This window comes from Chiloscyllium punctatum, chromosome 7 (genome assembly GCF_047496795.1).
Source record: "Chiloscyllium punctatum isolate Juve2018m chromosome 7, sChiPun1.3, whole genome shotgun sequence".
Lineage (NCBI taxonomy): Eukaryota > Metazoa > Chordata > Chondrichthyes > Orectolobiformes > Hemiscylliidae > Chiloscyllium > Chiloscyllium punctatum.
Window position 1 is genome coordinate 79761107 of NC_092745.1, and position 19383 is coordinate 79780489.

The following is a 19383-nucleotide window of genomic DNA, read 5'->3' on the forward strand; positions in this document are numbered from 1 at the left end:
TTATGACCATCTGCCTTCAATTTTGATATTGTATTCCATATTCTAAAACCCCTCAGATGAAAAAAAAATCATAATTTTCTATCTAGGAGAAGCTGAAGCTAACCAGTGAAACTAAATTTTCATATCCTCTCAAACATTTTCATAATTTTTAGTTTCTAATTCATCTCCCTTAATTTTCTCTCATTCACAGAAGATAACTCTTTGTTTCTTACTTGTCATTGGAACTGTATTTTCTCATCCCTTGCATCATCCTTGTCAATCTATGTTGTGCTGTTCCAAGGTTTCAATATGCTTTCTATAATGAGATGGCCAAACCCCAGCTGTGGCCTAATCAATGACTTGCACAGACTTATCATTAGCTTTTTGCTTTTTCATTCGATGCTGAGAATCATACTTTTTAAGAGTCTTTTTCATCTTCAAGTCCTGCTGTAAAAGATTTGCAGATCACACTCTCTCTATTATTTTATCCACTGTTGTTTTTGTTTATTATTAACTATTTCTCTTTTCTTTTCCCAACCTATAATGTTTCACCCAAAGCACATTGAGCTGCATTTTCCATATCCCTCTGCGTGCCTAATTTGTTAATATCCTCCTACAGTTTCCCCCATTCTTCCTCACGGCTGTCATCTCCACTATGTTATTTTCTGCATCCCATGTTCAGATTCTGTGTTTACTTGGAAGAAGAGGTCACTGGACAGATTGCTGAGGTGTGATTAGCTAGGGTCGCTGATTCAAGGAAATGCAATGACTCCTGTTCTCTGTTTCCCATTCTTCAGCCAACCCCCTCCCTCTGCTGCCATTTTAACTTTAATAAAATACTTGAACAGTTTTGAATAAACAAACTGACCAACCTTGTTTTCTCTTTATTTTGTCTCATAAGAGTAGTAATGTGTGTCAGGACATAGTCCTTAAATTTGGTTGGATCCCCTGAATACTTCAGCCAAGTAAAGATTACTAATGTTTGAAGATAAATAACAAGATGTGGACTCTACTTCAATGTGCCACAACCAAGCAAGAATTATTCTTCTCTTGGGGACAGCATTATGTCTGTGGAGCCTGTAGAATTGTGTGGGATCTGGAGATTAAAGGGGGCCGGCTCAGATCCAATGAAAGGATACCTATGTTCCATAGGACGTACATTAAGACTATTCTTAAGAAATTCTAATACGCTGAATCATGACCAGCTGATATCCTTTGTAGTGTTGTGGAATTGCAGACTTAGCAATTTCCAGAATCACATCTTGTTTTATTTTTGGAGGAACAGAGTTCACACAGCTTCTGTGCTGGATGCCTCCCACCTTCAATGCATTGAATGTTACCACGGGCTTTGCAACCCTGATGTGACAGGTCCTTGTTGGTATTGGGACAGGTTCAGGAACTTTACCCCTGGCAGCTTCACATCTGGATACTTGCCAGCTAATCCTACCAGAGGCCCAGATGCCTCCATAGCATCATCAGGAGACCTGGGCCTCAAAAGTTCTTTTCAAACCTCCAGCAAGAGAGCAGTAAAATGTGAGACATCTTTAAGTAGCAACAGAAATCCTCAGCACGGTGTGTTCCTTCCCAGTGAATTGGGCCCCAGTTAGGAGAAGGTGATAGGCCAAAGACATATCAAAATACTCCATAGCCTTTACATCTTGGTATTGCAATACAAACTTTGAGAAGAAAGTGAGGACTGCAGATGCTGGAGATCAGAGCTGAAAATGTGTTGCTGGAAAAGCGCAACAGGTCAGGCAGCATCCAAGGAGCAGGAGAATCGACGTTTTGGGCATGAGCCCTTCTTCCTGCTCCTTGGATGCTGCCTGACCTGCGGCGCTTTTCCAGCAATGCATTTTCAGCATTGCAATACAAAGTCCAGTCTGCTCTCTCCCTCTCCTAGCCAACTTCCCTCAATGAGGACAATCAGTGTTCATTAGTAGGTTTTTAGCCTCATAAGCTTCTAGCTAGCCTATGCTAGTGAAACCTTCCATCTCTTTTGGGTTACCATCCCTCTTGGAAATAGCTGGAAGTCTGCTATAGTTGGAATCAATCTCAAGTAGACAAAGAAAACACTCTAAGAGCTTTCAGTGCTACATTTTAAGCAAATTGATCGGATAGTCCACAGGACTGCTATCATAGCTTTAAACTCATCCAAATGCTGATCTCATTGGTTGATGACTTCACTTTGCAGTCAGAGTCCTGATGCCACAAACTTGTACACCATGAATCACATATGCATGCAGTGCATGGACATTATCACCTGTTTTCGCACTGATATCAAGCCCCGAGGAGGTTAAAAAAATGAATCAAGCAGTGGCAGGCTAAAAACACCAGCAAGAGGAATGCAGGATAAGGGTGGCAAGAGTGCTGTTCCAAAACTCTGTCACTGTCCCTCGGTTGTGGAGTCACCATTTTCAGGGAAAAGATCTCCCAGCTTTCGGGTACAGTTAGCAACCTGACTACCAAGATGTGCTAAACACAAACTAATGTTTCACAGTATTATCTTGGCTGCATCTGAGTCTTTTCAAAGCTTGAAGTAGCAGCTGAGAATTGCCCACCAGTACACAAAAAAGTGACAGCCAATGCAGCTGAGCAAGATATTTGTAAAAAAATGTGACTGTAAGTTCATTGTTCTCAGGGATCCAAGATGGCGGTGATCTAGAAAGAGCTCTGCACCACATCGCAAGTGGGATAAAATCCTAATCCATCCTACATCGATCACTGTGGGAAAGGTCACTCCGGGACCTAACAGTTCCTAACAGTTTAGGAAACTGTTAAAGACCAATTTACCTCAGTTTTCACTGTCCAGGGATGCCGAAGAAGGGAGCAGTTACATTCGAGGCGGGGCTCGTGACCCAGCCTGCAGGATCCTCCAACTCGATTTCCAACCAGGCCCTGGTAAAAGAGCTCACAAAACCTCGTGAGATGTTGGGTAAGCAGATAGAGGAGAGGGTGGCCCCAATCTCTATTATGCTGCAGATGCATGAACAGCAGCTGGGATACCTTGAGACAAGGACAGATGAGGTAGAGTGCAGGGTCACAATGGTGGAAGCTGATACCAATTCCTCCAATGATCAGATCTGGAGATGCAGGTCTGTAATTTGCTTGACCAGGTTGATGACCTTGAGAACAGAGGAAGGAGAAAAAATATTTGGATCGTCGGTCTGCCAGAGGGTAAGGAAGATGAGTGACCAGCGGAATTTATTGAGGACTGGTTGCCAAAATTCCTTAACTTGGAGGCTGGAATGAGAAGCTTGAAGATTGAGAGGGCTCACTGGCTCACTGCGCGGAGGTCAGGTCTGAATCAACATCCGCATACTATCTGGGTGTGGTTTCATCACTATAGAGATAAGGAGAGAGTTGTGGAAGCTTCCGGAATCCAACGGAAGTATCCAAATGCCCTTGTTTACGAGGGGTCTAAGATCATGTTCTTCTACGACTTCTCAGTGGAGGTGATCTAGAAAAGAAAATCCCATGATGGCCTCAAGAAAAGACTGAGGGAGCTCGGGATCCAGTACTCTCTGAGGTATCCAGTGGTCACCTTAAATGGATTGGTACATCTGTTTGACACGTTGGAGAAGGCAAGAGACTTTGTGGAAAAGTTAACTTAATCTGAACAATTTAGTATGTACCAATAGCAATGTTGTTTGGATATGTCTCTACGCTTTTTTTAAAAAAAGAGGAAGTCTGGTCGGGGCTTTTGTTCCTTTGATTTATTGGTAACAATCTGGTCTAAACTATGATTGGGGGTGGCTGAGATGTTTATTTTCAATTTCTATGTTAAGTTATGTTAAGGATGGGTGGGATACTCACTTTCCTTTCAAAATTTCTTTCGTGTATTTTCTTTCTTTTTCTGCTTGCATTTGTGGTGCGGTTCTAGCTAGGAGGAGAGAAAATGGGATAGCTAGATGCCTACTTATGGGCAGTTTATGCCCAGTTCAGATATTTAAATGCCCTGGCCACTGTATTGGCAGCGACATGGGAAGTTGGGGTTTGGGATGTGTAGATGCTCACTTTGGGTAAAGGGTGAGTTCCCCTATTCAATGCCATTGGTGCATTATATGTTGGTTTGTTTTTTGGTTTTTGTTGTATATAGTCTTTGACAGCTTTGTAGGTTTGGTAACTGCAGTGATTTTAGTTTATGTAGTTTTTATGTTCGATGGATCTTGCAACACTAAGTCTCGGTGATTTGTAATTATAGTTCCTCCTCTCTGGAATCTAAATGTTAGTGCAGAACGTTATGGTTAATGACTTGTTTAAGTGGTGTACCTGGAACATCAAGGGGTCTGACTCACCAATTAAGAGGAAAAAGGTACTCTTGTGTCTTAGAAAGGAAAAGGTTGATATTGCTATATTACAGGAGACACACTTCGATGATAGGGAGCATTTGAAACTACGGCAGATTGGCTTTGATCGGGTTTACTTTTCATCTTTTAATACCAGAAGTAGGGAAGTGGCTGTATTGGTTAGGAGGAAACTCCCCTTTAAGTTACTAGAGTGTGTTAAAGACATTTGCGGAAGGTTTGTAATCCTCAAAGCCTTGATAAATGGAGAAGAATATGGTGTTTTAAATGTTTACAGTCCTCCGGCCCATCTCCACAAGTTTCTGGTAGATGCGTTCACTAAATTGATCAGTCTCGAGTCCTGGCATATTGTCATAGGGGAGATTTTAATTGTCTCATGGATCCCACAGTAGACAGTTTGCCCAAAGGCCTCCCAATACACTCTGTACAAACTAAACAATTCGTGGATCTGTGTGTGGGGTTAGGGTTGGTGGACGTCTGGAGGCGTTGCCACCCTCCAGCAGGGATTTTACATTTGTTTTCCAATCCACACAGGTGTCACACCAGGATTGATTTTCTTCTGACCCCCATGGCAACCTTGGACTTGGTGGTATCTTGTACGATTGGTAATTAGATTAAATTAAGTTAGATTACTTCCAGTGTGGAAACAGGCCCTTCGGTCCACACTGACCCTCCGAAGTGCAACCCACCCAGACCCATTCCCCTACATTTACCCCTTCACCTAACTCTATCGGCAATTTAGCATGGCCAATTCACCTAACCTGCACATTTTTGGACTGTGGGAGGAAACTGGAACACACAGACACGGGGAGAATGTGCAAACTCCACAGAGACAGTTGCCTGAGGCAGGAATTGAACCACTGTGCCACCGTGCCGCCCACCCACTGTGCCACTGTGCCGCCCATGATCAGGCTCCAGTGTACCTGATGTTTAAGACTGGGTTACAGTGGGTCCGAGGCACTGGCGAATGGATCCCTTTATCCTCAAGGATAATACGTTTGTGCAGTACTTCTCTAAGGAATTTAGGGCAATCCTAGACATTAATTCAGGCTCAGTTAGCAGCCTGACCATCCTTTGTGAAACTACCAAAGCCTATGCCAGGGGGTAAGTTATCTCCTACTCTGCCAGTAAGAAGAAGCAGAAGAGTGAGCAGCAACGGCTCCTTGAAGCACGGTTGAAAGCAGCCGAGAAAGCTTACTTTGACAGGCTCTCATTGGCCAAGCTACAGAGGATTACGGCTCTGTGGTCTGCATTGAATTCCGTGCTCACAAGGCAGCAAAGAAGGAGCTTACTTTCGCAAAACAAAGGTTGTATGAGCGTGGTGACAAACCCGAAAAGTACCTAACGTATTTCACCAGGAAAAAGAGTGCCCCTCAAGCCAGTACGTTGATTAGGGAAGGTGCTAGGAACCTGTGATTCTAAAAAGATGAATACAGCATTTCAGAGATTTTACTCTGAATTATACCAGCCTGACAGTTGTGAGGAGGGGTGGGCCAGGATGGAATCTTTTTTTAAGGATCTAGAGCTTCCAGATGTGACCCCTGAACAAGAGTCTTTTCTCGATGCCTCCTTATCAGAGCAAGAGGTGCAGGAGGTTGTGAAACAGCTTCAGAGTGGAAAGGTGCCCTGTCCTGATGGACTTCCCAGCGAATTTTAGAAGGAATTTATAAGCATATTGTCATGCCCGATGCTCAACATGTTCAATGACTCGTACAGTCATGATCATCTGCCACCATCTTTAAGAGATGCCAATACTTTGCTTATTCTTAAAAAAGGGAAGGTCCCGGAGGACTGTCCTTCTTACAGGACCATTTCACTCTTAAATGTTGATTTCAAAATCCTCTCTAAGACTCTTGCAGTAAGGTCGGAAACTGTGTTACCTCCTGTTGCTAAAGAAGACCAGGCAGGCTTCATAAAGGACTGCAGATTCTCCAATAATGTTAGGAGGCTGCTTAATGTAATTCGGGCATGTCAACAACAGTCAATACAGGGACTGGTGATTTCTCTAGATGCAGAGAAGGCATTTGACCGAGTTATGTGGCCGTACCTTTTTTTTATACAGTAGACTGTTTTGGCTTGGGCGAAGCCTTCATAAGATGGGTAAAGGTTCTCTACAGTGACCCTCTCGCTGCAGTCATCACCACTAGGGTATGATCAAGCAATTTTAGCATTTTTAGAGGCAGCTGTCAGGGCTGTCCCCTTTCTTGCCATTGCTTTTTACATTGGAGATTGAACCATTGGTGGAGGCCATTCGTAGGGATCCCAATATATCAGCTCCAGAAATGGGGTCAAAATTATACTGGATTTCATTGTAAGTGGATGATGTCCTCATGTTTTTGTCAAATTCAGCAGTTTTGGTGCCTCACCTGATACAATGCATCAGCTCGTTTGGCACCTTTTCGGGGTACAAGATTAATTTTGCAAAATCAGAGGCTATGCCCATGGATGGTCTGCCAAAGGTGCTAGGTCTTGAGAGCAAATATTGATTACCATTTAAATGGTCACAGGGGTTTTTATGTATTTAGGCATATTTATCACTCCAGTTTTTGACTGGTTGCTTAAAGCCAATTTTGTTCAAGTATTCAACAAAATCAAAGGTGGGAGGGAATTCTGGTCTCATGGTTAGGTCAGATAGCTCTTATTAAGATGAACATTTTCCCACATTTGTTGTACCCTATACAAAAGCTCCCCCTGATTTTCAATAAGCAAACGTTCAGGAGACTGAATAGCTGGTTCAGCTCTTTTATATGGCATCTTAAGTGGCCCCTAATTAAATTAGCTTAACTGCAATTGCCTCACAGACTGGGGGGAGTGGATGTCCTGGACATTAAAAACTATCAACTGAGCTCGACTTTATCTTACGTGAATGATTGGGCTTATGGGGACTCTTTTCCAATATGGTTAGGTATCAAAACCTGTCAGGCAAAGTGCTCCCTTACTAGTTTGCTATTTTTGGACAGAATGAGGACAGTTAAGGAGTATTGCCATAACCCAATAGTTATCAATACTGTTAAAGCATGGAGGGCAATTCAACATGGTGAAGGCAATATTGGCAAAACATTTTTTTACGCCTATAGTGGGCATGCCAAGCTTTCAACTGGCGATGTTGGATTCATGATTCAAACATTAGGCAGCTAGGGGTGTGTTTTGCATGGGTGATTTATTTGAGGGATACGCAATGATGCATTTTGATCAGTTAGCATGGAAATACAAACTATTTAGCAGGGACCTCCTTCATTTTTTTCAAGTTAGGCGTTGATGTCTCCACAGAAATATGGGAAGATATCTGGGAAAACGCAAGAAAAACATCAATTTGCAATTGGACCCATGCTTTACTGTTGAAGATTCTACACAACCTGGGTCCACTTGGCTCCGGAATGTTTGGCAAAATTTAAACCATGTGTATCTTCAATATGCCCCAAGTGAAAAGTTAATATGGGCATCTTTACCTACTGTCTCTGGTCCTGTGGCAGGCTTTAAACATACAGGAGTGCTGTGGCAGGTGCAATGGAGGGGAATTTGGGTGTAAGGGTGGAGAAGGATCTAATCTCTCTCTCCTTCTTGGCCTGCCCAGTGTATTCCCTGCAGATGCATGTAAGAAAAACCTTTTCAACATCCTCACTTTGTGCGCAAGAAAGAATATCTTGTAAGGTTGGGTGTCCAAATATCCTGTCAGTTGGGTTGTCGTAAGATTGTTACAGAGCATATCCCTTTGGATTTTCTTACAAGTATTCAACACCATAAAACTGGGAATTTCAATAAGTCATGGCAGCCCTTCTTGGACTACCTCGACACAGATTTGTCTGCCACACTAATAATGGCTTTTATATAGCCATAACGATTGTGCTTTACGAGTCCAATATCCAGAGAGGAGGAACCGTGAATGTATGAATATGTAGAAAGTAATGGTCTCGATAATTGAGAGTTAGTGTTTTCTTTTGCTGAGCTGGATTATTATTATTTGTTAGCTTGTTGTTAGTTATTACTTAGTTAGTCAAATAGTTAGTTGGGGTTTGTTGTTATATTTTTATATATTTATACATTTGTACATGAGGGCGGTATGGTTTTTACTTTTTTTGTGTTCTTTCTTTGCACTGTTTTGAATTGTATTGTTTTATATTTGTTGTTATATTAAAAAAATCTATTTCTCGATAAATATATATTTTTAAAAAATCATTGATCTCTGTAAATGCCATCCATTTAGCTATTGTTTAACATGTGAAGTTTAGTGCCAGGATTGACGTTTGTCATACCCAAATCTGTCTGACTTTGTAAAATGTTACTGGAAACAACAATAATTTGTATATATATAGTTTCTTCTTCTGACATTACAACAGCAACTACACTTCAAAAGTACTTAATTGGCAGTAAAGTGTTTGAAATCCAAAGGGTTTTAAAACAAAATTGCTAAATAAGTGTAAGCTTCTCTTTTTAATGTAAAAAATTTGCAAAGATACTCCATCAGAGCAGTATCAACAAACTTTGATATTCAATTTCATAAGGAAATATTGATGTGGAAGACCTAAAAGGTTGGTCAGAGATATAGGTTTTAAAAAGTGTTTTGAAGGTGGGTAGTGAGGCAGAGAGCTAGCGAGGTCTTGAGAGGGAATTCTTGGGTCCTTAGCCAAGGCCCTTTGCAGTTACAATCACCAATGCTAATTAAAATAAGGTTATTCAAGGGCCAGAACTGAAGGAGCACAAAACTCTCAAGAGGGGCTGGAGGTAGTTACAGAAATACTACAGAGCAGGACAAGGTGAATGAGCCATTTGAATACAAGAACGAGAATTTTAAAATGAAGGGTTTGCCAGTCCAGGAGCCAGGGTAATATGGCAGGCAATGTGATGATAGACTTGGTTTAAACCAGACTTGGTTTAAATTAGTACATAGGCAACTGAGCTTTGATTGAGCTTGAATTGAGAAAGGGTAGAATGTAGCTGGTTAGGAGAACATTGAAAGAATCAAATCTAAAGGTAGCAAAGGCAATGATAAGGGATTCAACTGTAGGAGAGTTAGGGCAGTACTCATTGCAAACATGCAATATCGTGATAGGTGGTGAACAGATTTGGCATTGGATTTAGCAGAATGTAGAGTATCATCTGGTAGAATCTGCAAACCAAAACTCTGCATGGGCCCCCCACAAGGTAAATGCTGCGTTGACCTTAACTGTAGAACACTGAAATCAATTGTAGTGTTTCTATCAATGCTGTCCTTCACAGCAGCTAAGTACAGCCGGTGGGTTATAAAGTTCTATGTTAAAAAGCAAAAATTATACAAATGAAAAAGAAAACTACAAAGGTAAATCAGTTTCCAAAGATGACAAAAGAATCAAGCTCTCCCTTTACTGTAATGAATGTAGCAGATTAAACCCAACATAATTGATTCATTTCAGCTCCAGATTTCAGTGGAATATGCATTTCATTAGGAATTTCAGTGTATTAAATTAACTGTGCATGAATTCTTCTGCTTTGTACTTTCATACTATGAAATTTCTCAAAGCAGAGCAGTCCAATTAAACATTTGCAGCTCCATTTGTGGTGATTTTTATTCTTTGAACCCAGTATTGAACCTTTTTTAAATTGCAGTTGGATGAAACGTGCACTTATCTCTGCTCAACAGTGCAATTACTGCAATAATTAAAGTCGACACAATAATTTTAAACGTGCTGCAGTATGGATGCATTCGCATTCAGGAAATAATGATGCATATTAGGTCAATGCAGTCTCTTGCTGGAACAGCTTCTCAATTTTTCATTCTTTTTCTGCATACCTTTCTCTACAGCATTTGGGGATCAATGTGTTTTTACTTAGCGTGTTCTACAGATAGCTTTTTCTCTATGTTGTGCTTTTCATCATTGTGGAAGATACAGTTGTGTAAAAATAAGCTTTCTGTATTTGATGACTTATTTTAAAAAAAACAAGAATAGTTCACCCTCTTCTGCAAAAGGTTTAATGGAGAAATGCATTGCTTTCTGTCTCACTGCAGCGCTGACGCCAGGAGGATCTCAGTTTTCACCCCTGATCTATATCGAATATTTGAATAATTTGTCAGTACTTGCTAAGCTCAAACATAAAAATAAATAACGAGAAAAATGTGTGAAACAGCTGCCATTAAATGTGGATTGTTAACCCATCAAGATTTAATGTCTTAGGGAAAAGAGGAAAGAAAATTTGGGGCAGAGGGCTGGTGAGTCAGAGGTAAACACAGAAGCACTGTTGTCAAGTTTAGCAAAATGTTTCCTGTTAATTTCTTGATGTTAAAAAAAAAATTCCTGTCCTAAATTTAATCAGTTCTTGTATTCCTGTTTCCATTTGGTCAGACATTCACATGCAGATTAAGAGCTATCTATTTTATCAATGTGATCCCTGTTCAAAGGTTCATAGGTCTAGTCTAAGTTTTGACATTTGCAAATATGTTTGAGTTAATGATAACTCAGTAGCAAACTGCGCAAGAATTTAATTTTCTACCTTCAGTTTTACCCATCAATTACTTTTAGAACTGACAATGTGGCTGCCATTTCAAAAGGAATGAAAATCCATATTCTCTATACTTTTAAGATTAGTTGTTATTAGTTGAATGTATTGACCAGAAACTAACTTGTGAAAAATGACTTAACACATTAATCGTACTCATTTGTAATGTGTAACCTTTGATTCTGCAATTTGTTTGTGAACAGGGTGAATAATGGTCTAGAGTTACAGAGTCATCTAAGCATACAGTTAAAAAAAAGACCCTTCAACCCATCATGTCTATGCTGGTCAAAAACAATCCCCCTAACTATTCTAAATCCATAACTTTGTAACTGTGCACATTTCTTGACATAAAATATCTTGTGGTGCCACAGTAGCTATTTTAACTGATTTCTAACTACAAAGTTTTTAAAGCTATAGCAGGAAATTGGCAGATGGTAAAGATTGCCTCTTGTACCTCAACTGTTCTTTGATTTTGTGACCAAATCACTCCAATTCTTCAGTCTTCTTAACTGCCTTATACTGGTCACACTAGGTGGAGTGTAGGCTAGCCACTGGGATGCCCACTGTGCTACATTGCAATGAGAACATATCTGTTCCTTTTATATTTAAAAAGGAGCCAACAACCAAAAAGAGTGAAAGTGAATTAAAATTGCTGTCCTTCGCCCACCTGCACAATCTTACTCCCCTCAAGCATGTGGATCTCTAAATTAATGTATGGAGAACTGAAGGACTACATGGTGACCCTGTCAGATATTAAGCTTACTCACTCAGTAATATGCTCAGACTTCTGCTAAATGGAGCCTGTTATTATTTTAAAAGTTAGCTTAATTGAATCTCATTACTGGCTTCCTTTATTGTCAAGTATTTTGTGGTCTTCCAGATGACATCTTGATCCTGAAGAGATAGTATTGTTGAAATCCTCCACAAACGTCATCACCTTAATGTTTTCAAAGGTCTGTTAAACTTTAATTAATTTAAGTTATCAACTGCCATTTCCATTCCTCCGTATAGGTAGTTCTGGGTTTATGTGCATTTCAGCAGTGCAACTTGGCTATAACATCACTGAAAAATTAGGGAATGGTATTTTGGAGAACACTTACTTCCATTGGCAATTCCAACAGGGATTGGTTAATGCACTTTATTCTACTCATGTGTGCAGTGAAATGTCCGCGCTGGAGTCCATACATGTGCGACACCTGTGTCGGACTTTGTGCAACTCTGCGCATGCACCAATGTCAGCTTTCCGTGAGAGGTACTGTGCAGAAAGCAGCTTTCTTACATTTTTTAAAATGTGCTGTGCTAAATTTACTTTTGTTTCATTAATAAATATAATTCCAACCTTCATTCAGGTTGTGCTATATTTTGCATTAGACTTTTGTGTGATTTTTGAGTGATCATGAGTGATATAACTTGCTGGTCTGCCCCTAACCCCACTTTCTCCATTGGCCCATTATTTATGTTAAGTGACTTTTTGTTAAGCAAGGTTTCACTGGAACACAACTATGTCGTTATAGGAGAACTAACTGTATGTAAATTCTGGTCCATTCATATTCTCAAATTTCTGCACATAAACCTCCAGCATCAATACCAGCATCTTTACTTCCTCGTAATCACATTTATACTCTGTCTGTAAGAAGTGTCTACATCTCCAAAGCCTTTCTTGCCAAAGCATTTTGTAGGACTATAACCGGTTATTTCAGCCAATTCAAAAATCCTCTGCAATTTTCTTGAAGGACACAAAGCATATCCTTAGTCCCTCTTAACCAAGTTTGTGCAGTAGGTGAAAATTCCTCACCAAATCAAAGTTAAGAAGAGTTCTCTCTCAGCTATCTGAATCTATTTTCAGCAACTAAAATTAATATTTTCAGCACTCTTACTCCAAGATTTCTCATCTTTTTCTCTCTTCCTAATTTCTCTCTTTCCAAACAATATTTCATGGTTCTATTTCTTATTCAGTTCTGGCCAATTATCATCAATTACAATAGAAGTGATAATTTCTTCTTCAAGTCCTAGGTGCCCTGACGTTTCTTTTAGTATCCCATCTTTTGTAATTCCTTGTTTTGCATTAATAATCATATGCTCTTTCACAGCGTGTAAATCTTCTTTCTTGCAAATATTTCAAGTTTTGATCCACCCTCTCAGTGAAGGGTTGAGCTTCACAAGTACTGAAGTCAATTTTCTAATAAAATAGCGAGAGTACACAAAATCTTGTTTGGTAATTGCTGGAAATTTCCGTGAACCCATTGTACAGTTTCTGAGTTCATATTCTGAATGAGCTCCCAATTTTGTAACAATTCCCATGGAGAAACTATAAACCAAAGGAATCAAATTTACTTAGTAAGCTCTCATCCCCAAGTGAAGCAATTATCAACAAGATTCTCGTTCACAGTTTTTACTTTAACATGAGTTAGAACCTGGGAAATAATTTTTCTAATAAAAAGAGGAAACTTTCTCTTTAACAAACGTTATCATAGATAACCACAATATAACTAAAGAGTTTCACAACATGCTGTGCTCTATTCACACAGGTACTCAAAACTTCAATCCAACAATAGTTTTCACAGGCATGATCACCAGCAGTAATGAGCAGTTATGAACTCTGCATAATGACAGTTCTGATTACGTAGTTTTCCAAAATTCCTTTTCAATGAAACCAAAATAAAAACCTTATCATAGTTCTGTCACTTTCTGTACAAGGCCTTGGTGAAATCACACCCGGAGTATTGTATGCAGTTTTAATCTCCTTATCTGAGGAAGATGTTCTGGCTATGCAGGGAGTACAAGAAAGTTTTACCAGACTGATTCTTGGGATAGCAATGTAAAGAGAGACTGGATTGGTTAGGACTATACACATTGGCGTGCAGAAGAATGTGGGGGGTATCTTAAAGAAACCTATAAAATTGTAACAGGACTACACAGGGCAAACACAGGAAGAATGTTCCTGATGACCAGGGAATCCAGAACCAGGGGTCACTGCTTAGGGCTACAGGGTAGGCAATTTAGGACTGGGTGATAATGGAGAAATTTCTTCACTGAGAATGGTAAGCCTGTGGAATTCTCTGTCATAGAAAGTTGAGGTTAAAACATTAAATGTTTTCAAGAAGGATTTAGATACAGTGATTAAGGCTAAAGGGATCAAAGGTTATAGTGAGAAAGCGGAAACAGGATACTGAATTGGATGTTTAGCCATGGTCATAATGAATGGCAAAGCCAGCTTGAAGGGCCAAATAGCCAGCTCCTGCACATATCTTCCATAGTTCTAAAGCAATCAGCTCTTTTAACATCTCTGAACAATTCATACAGTTTTTTTTCAGAAAGCTTACAAAATATCTTCAAGAACCTCCAGATTCTTTCTGCTGAACAGAAAACTGACATTTCCTTCAGGTTTGTTTCTTCTCTTCAAAGAATTTGTTGTTTTTTTTGTCCCTCTTGACCCTGCCTTTCTGTCCGCATGTGTACACTGATCATCTGAACTCTGCTGTGAGCTCTCCAATGTGTCTGAAAGCCACATGGCGCCTTACATTACTTCCCTTCAGTTAGTACTGTTTCGAGATCAAAAGTTGCAATGTCACATGGACGAGTACTTCTTACTAACTAGGAAAATTACAGCAGATCCCTTTAGAATTAATGCAAACATCTTAAATACTTTAAAGTCTTTCTCAGACATTTCTTAAAAACAATTTACAGATTCCACAGACATTTTAAAGTAATTGCTCACTTTCCTTACTGTACTGCTTTGGGATGAAGTGATCACAGGTCAATCATAGCAGGTCAAACATAGTAGCCTCTGTTCACCACAAACAAGATCATTAGAGCAAATGAAACTCTCAGAATTGGGAGTTCTCATTTCTGTGGCTCTTGGAGTACTTGGCACATGATTATTGGGGAGTGTACCTGTTGGATAATGGCAGAAAGTCATTACCATCAAGTCAACCATGTTTGGCGTAATTTCACCTTTTGTTTCTTAACAACAAAAAAAAATTGGCTAATAGCAGACTGGCTGCCAGGTGCATATTCTGGCTGATTTTCTTTTCCATTCAAAGCCAAACAGGTGTAAAATGAGCAGGTGCTGAAAGTTAAACTTAACCACAGGAGAAATTTGGGTTTGATATTTCCTAGAAGGATTTGGCATAACTGTAGCATAATAACTTTGTGCTGTTATCCTGAGAGAATGTCATAGTCAGAGTCATACAATACGGAAGTAGACTCTTCAGTCCAACTTGTCCGTGCCAACTAAGTTACCCAAATTGAACAATTTGCACTTGTCTGTGTTTGGCCCAAATCCCTTTAAACCTTTCCTATTCATGTACTTGTCCAAATGTATTTTAAATGTTAAATGTGGGCAGCACGGTGGCACAGTGGTTAGTACTGCTGCCTCACAGCGCCAGAGACCCGGGTTCAATTCCCGCCTCAGGCAACTGACTACGTGGAGTTTGCACATTCTCCCTGTGGCTGCGTGGGTTTCCTCCCACAGTCCAAAAATGTACAGGTCAGGTGAATTGGCCATGCTAAATTGCCCGTAGTGTTAGGTAAGGGGTAAATGTAGGGGTATGGGTGGGTTGTGCTTCGGCGGGGCGGTGTGGACTTGTTAGGCCGAAGGGCCTGTTTCCACACTGTAAGTAATCTAAAAAAAAACTATACCTGCATCTACCACTTCCTCAGGCAGTCTATTCTATATGTGAACCACCCTCTGTCTGAAGAGGTTGCTCCTCAGGTCCCTTTTAAGTCTTTGTCCTTTCACCTTAAAAATATGCCCTCTAGTTTTGATTTCCCCACCCTCGGGATAAGAACTTTGCTATTCACCAGATCTATGCCCCTCATGATTTTATAAACCTCTATAAGGTCACCTCTCAACCACCTATGCTCCAGGGAAAAAGATCCAAGCCTATTCAGCCTCTCCTTATAACGCAAACCTCCAGACTCGGCAACACCCTGGTAAATCTTTTCTGGTTGGCACGGTAACTCAATGGTTAGCACTGCTGCCTCACAGCACCAGGGTCCCAGGTTCAATTCCAGCCTGTGTGGAATTTGCACATTCTCCCTGTGTCTGCGTGGGTTTCCTCCCACAGTCCAAAGATGTGCAGGTCAGGTGAATTGGCCATGCTAAATTGCCATAGTGTTAGGTGCATTAATCAGAGGGAAATGGGTCTGGGTGGGTTACTCTTTGGAGGGTCGGTGTGGACTTGTTGGGCTGAAGGGCCTGTTTCCACACTGTAGGGGAATCTCATCTAATCCTCTCCAGTTTAATAACTTATTTTCTATAGCAGGGTGATCAGACCTGTACACAGTACTCTAAAAGTGGCCTTACCAACATCCTGTACAACCTCAACATGACATCCCAACACCTATATTTAAGGCTTGGTTCTTTTGGTTCTTCTCAGTCCTTCATGTCTTTTTCCAGTTCAGTCAATTTTCTAAAGTTTAGTGATTGTTTTCTAGTGGGGAAAGACTGTAATTCACTGGTTTTAATGTAATAGATCTCTTCTGATATCACCAGTAGCTCAGCCAGGATCCTCAAGCACCATGCCAAGCATGAATGTTATCCCATTTTAAAATTAATATTTGTCTCTGTAGAAAGGATCAGAGAGTACATGTTCTGTATTTAAAGTTATTTCTATATAATCCAATATATAAATGCTACGAAAACAGTTGGTGACTTGTACTGAATTTGTATAATTGCAGGCTTGTTTACAGGTCTGTACATTTGGTCCCCTTGTAATGGGAAATCTTTCAATGTTTGATTATGTGTTCTTATTGTCTCTTTGTTCTGTGTACTGTTGCTCAAGCTTGGAGGTAGTTACAAAGAAACAAATGCTGAAAGCAAGCATTCAGATTGCGACTGCTACAGATTTTTTCAAAGAACATGTAAATAAAACTCCAGTTGCATACAATAAAACCTATTGTGTGCCCTCTCTTCATATTTCTGAAGCACAAAATACAATACCAAGAATGAAGATTTCCAATTCTCAGTCATGCCATTAGCAAGCAGCATTGAGGAAAGGCTGGGTACTTCATGACAGATCATCAAACAACCAAAGATGACATTTGCACATTTTTCTGTGAGCAGCCATAATAATTAATAATTATAATTCTCTAACCTTCTATACTGTGGTTATGAGTAGTTTAGGGATACTGCAACGTAAAGAAAGAGATATAAATTTAGAATCAAAAGTTGACTCAGTGTTGTACCCTTACAACAAAACTATTATCCACATAATGTATTCACATGACTAGTATATGATGGTCTCATGGTACAGCATTATGATGAGAGAATTTGCTCAATATTTTTCGAAATCTTTCTTGGGATGTGATCATTCCCGGCATTGCCAGAATTTTTTGCCCAGCTCTCGCTGCCACTAAGCAAGCCTATTCAACTGAGTGGCTTCCGGACCATTTAGCCAGCAGTTAAAAGTGAACCACATTAGTGGCAACATTCAAAATACAGGGGAAAAGTAGGTGAGTTTGCCGTGTACAGCTCTCAAATAGCCCATGAAAACTGTAATATCAGACAGAAAAAAATCAAAATATTGAAAGAGAGATTGCCCATGTATTTTCACATGTAGGAGTAGCATGTGTGGGAGAGATGGGATCGAGGACCAGAGCTGCTCTCCCAATATAGATTCTATTTGTCTCATGCTAAATACTCCAAATCCTCCAATGATAAGTTCCCTCTCTCCTGCTCTTGCTGCTCCTGCAAAGACAGAATCAACAATTTGGGAAGCAGCAGAAGCAACCGTCAGGCAATCTATGTTTTAAAGTCAAAGGATAGTTATTCCGCCCTGACCCACTGCTCCCAGGCCAAATACTTTTGCCTGGGTCATCACAATGCTTTCACCATCCCCTTGATGATGAAAGGATGCAGGTAGTGGTCAAAAACTGAGAAGGAAGCACAGAACATGGATCAGATCAGGTCACATTTTAACTGAGTTGCTGGGTTGCGTAGCACAATCCATTCTTTTCACTTATAAAACAATCCTGACTCTATCAACACCGAGAGTCATAGAGTCATAGAGATGTATAGCATGGAAACAGACCCTTCGGTTCCAACCCGTCCATGCCGACCAGATATCCCAACCCAATCTAGTCCCACCTGCCAGCACCTGGCCCATATCCCTCCAAACCCTTCCTATTCACATACCCATTCAAATGCCTTTTAAATGTTGCAATTGTACCAGCCTCCACCACTTCCTCTGGCAACTCATTCCATACCCGTACCACCCTGTGTGAAAAAGTTGCCCCTTAGGTCTCTTTTATATCTTTCCCCTCTCACCCTAAACCTATGCCCTCTAGTTCTGGACTCCCCGACCCCAAGGAAAAGGCCTTGCCTATTTACCCTATCCATGCCCCTCATAATTTTGTAAACCTCTATAAGGTCACCCCTCAGCCTTCAACACTCCAGGGAAAACAGCCCGAGCCTGTTCAGCTTCTCTCTATAGCTCAAACCCTCCAACCCTGGCAACATCATTGTAAATCTTTTCAAGTTTCACTTTCAAGTGAACCCTTTTAAGTTTCACAATATCTTTTTGATAGGAAGGAGACCAGAATTGCATGCAATATTCCAACAGTGGCCTAATCAATGTCCTGTACAGCCATAACATGACCTCCCAACTCCTGTACTCAATACTCTGACCAATAAAAGAAAGCAAAGCAAATGTCTACTTTACCATTAAGTGTATAAGTCCTGCTAAGATTTGCTTTCTCAAAATGCAGCACCTCACATTTTTCTGAATTAAACTTCGTCTACCACTTCTCAGCCCTATTCAGATTTAATGCACCAGTTGATCTTCTTTGTAAAAACTGCACATCGGTATCAAATCCAAGTGCACCGTTCAAGTATCACCCTTAACCATGAAGGAATCATTCAGCATGTAACCTTGTTATACCACCCCTGGGGTAGATGCAGTTTGTGAGGGGAATCAGGATTGACTGGTTTAGCCTTCAGATTTCTTCATGCAAAGGAACGCTTTATTGGTGCATTACCAGTTTAAAAATGGGGTGGAGGCAGACAATATGGGGTTAGCTTCCATACCTATTACCAAGCCTGGAGCCTTCAATTTTGAATGCTCATCCTCAATTGTTTTGATTATTTAAAGTGTTCCTTCTGATAGTGTATTAGTTAACAAACTCATCATTTCTACTTCTTAAAATGGCAATCATTACTATTTTGTGGAAGCAACAGTAATTAATTAGCTGTGGAGGAACCAAGTGTCACTCTTGTCGCTGCACATCCTGCTAACTGTATTCTCGAGTGGCACACAATGAATGATAAACAGTCTTCAATAAACTCTGCCTAACAAGTTACAAAGTGATGACTGCTCACTACTTATTATAGTTTGCTCTCTATTTGTTTTCTCTCACTCATTTAACACCATTTTCCTGACTGCTGGTTGTGCTATCTCCAGCCGTTGGGTCAGGGTCAGGGCTTGGACCCTTGAAGATAAAATCTGGCTTTCAAATTATTTTAAAGGCAGCCCCTTTCTTAGGGGATCATTATTGCAGCAGGCATCTTCTTTGTGAGGATGAGATGTGGGGCTTGGGAAATGGAGGAACACTGATATCCTCCTCCACCTGACAACATTTGAACCCAAGAACTTCAATACAAATAGCAGAGTGCAGTAGCTCATTCCTT

General features: G+C 40.4%; 1 protein-coding gene across 2 annotated transcripts in view; it reads right to left on the minus strand.

Annotated features, from left to right (window-relative positions):
• Window positions 1-19383, minus strand: part of negr1 (neuronal growth regulator 1) — a 529129-nt gene that overhangs the window by 206869 nt on the left and 302877 nt on the right. The window lies entirely within an intron of this gene.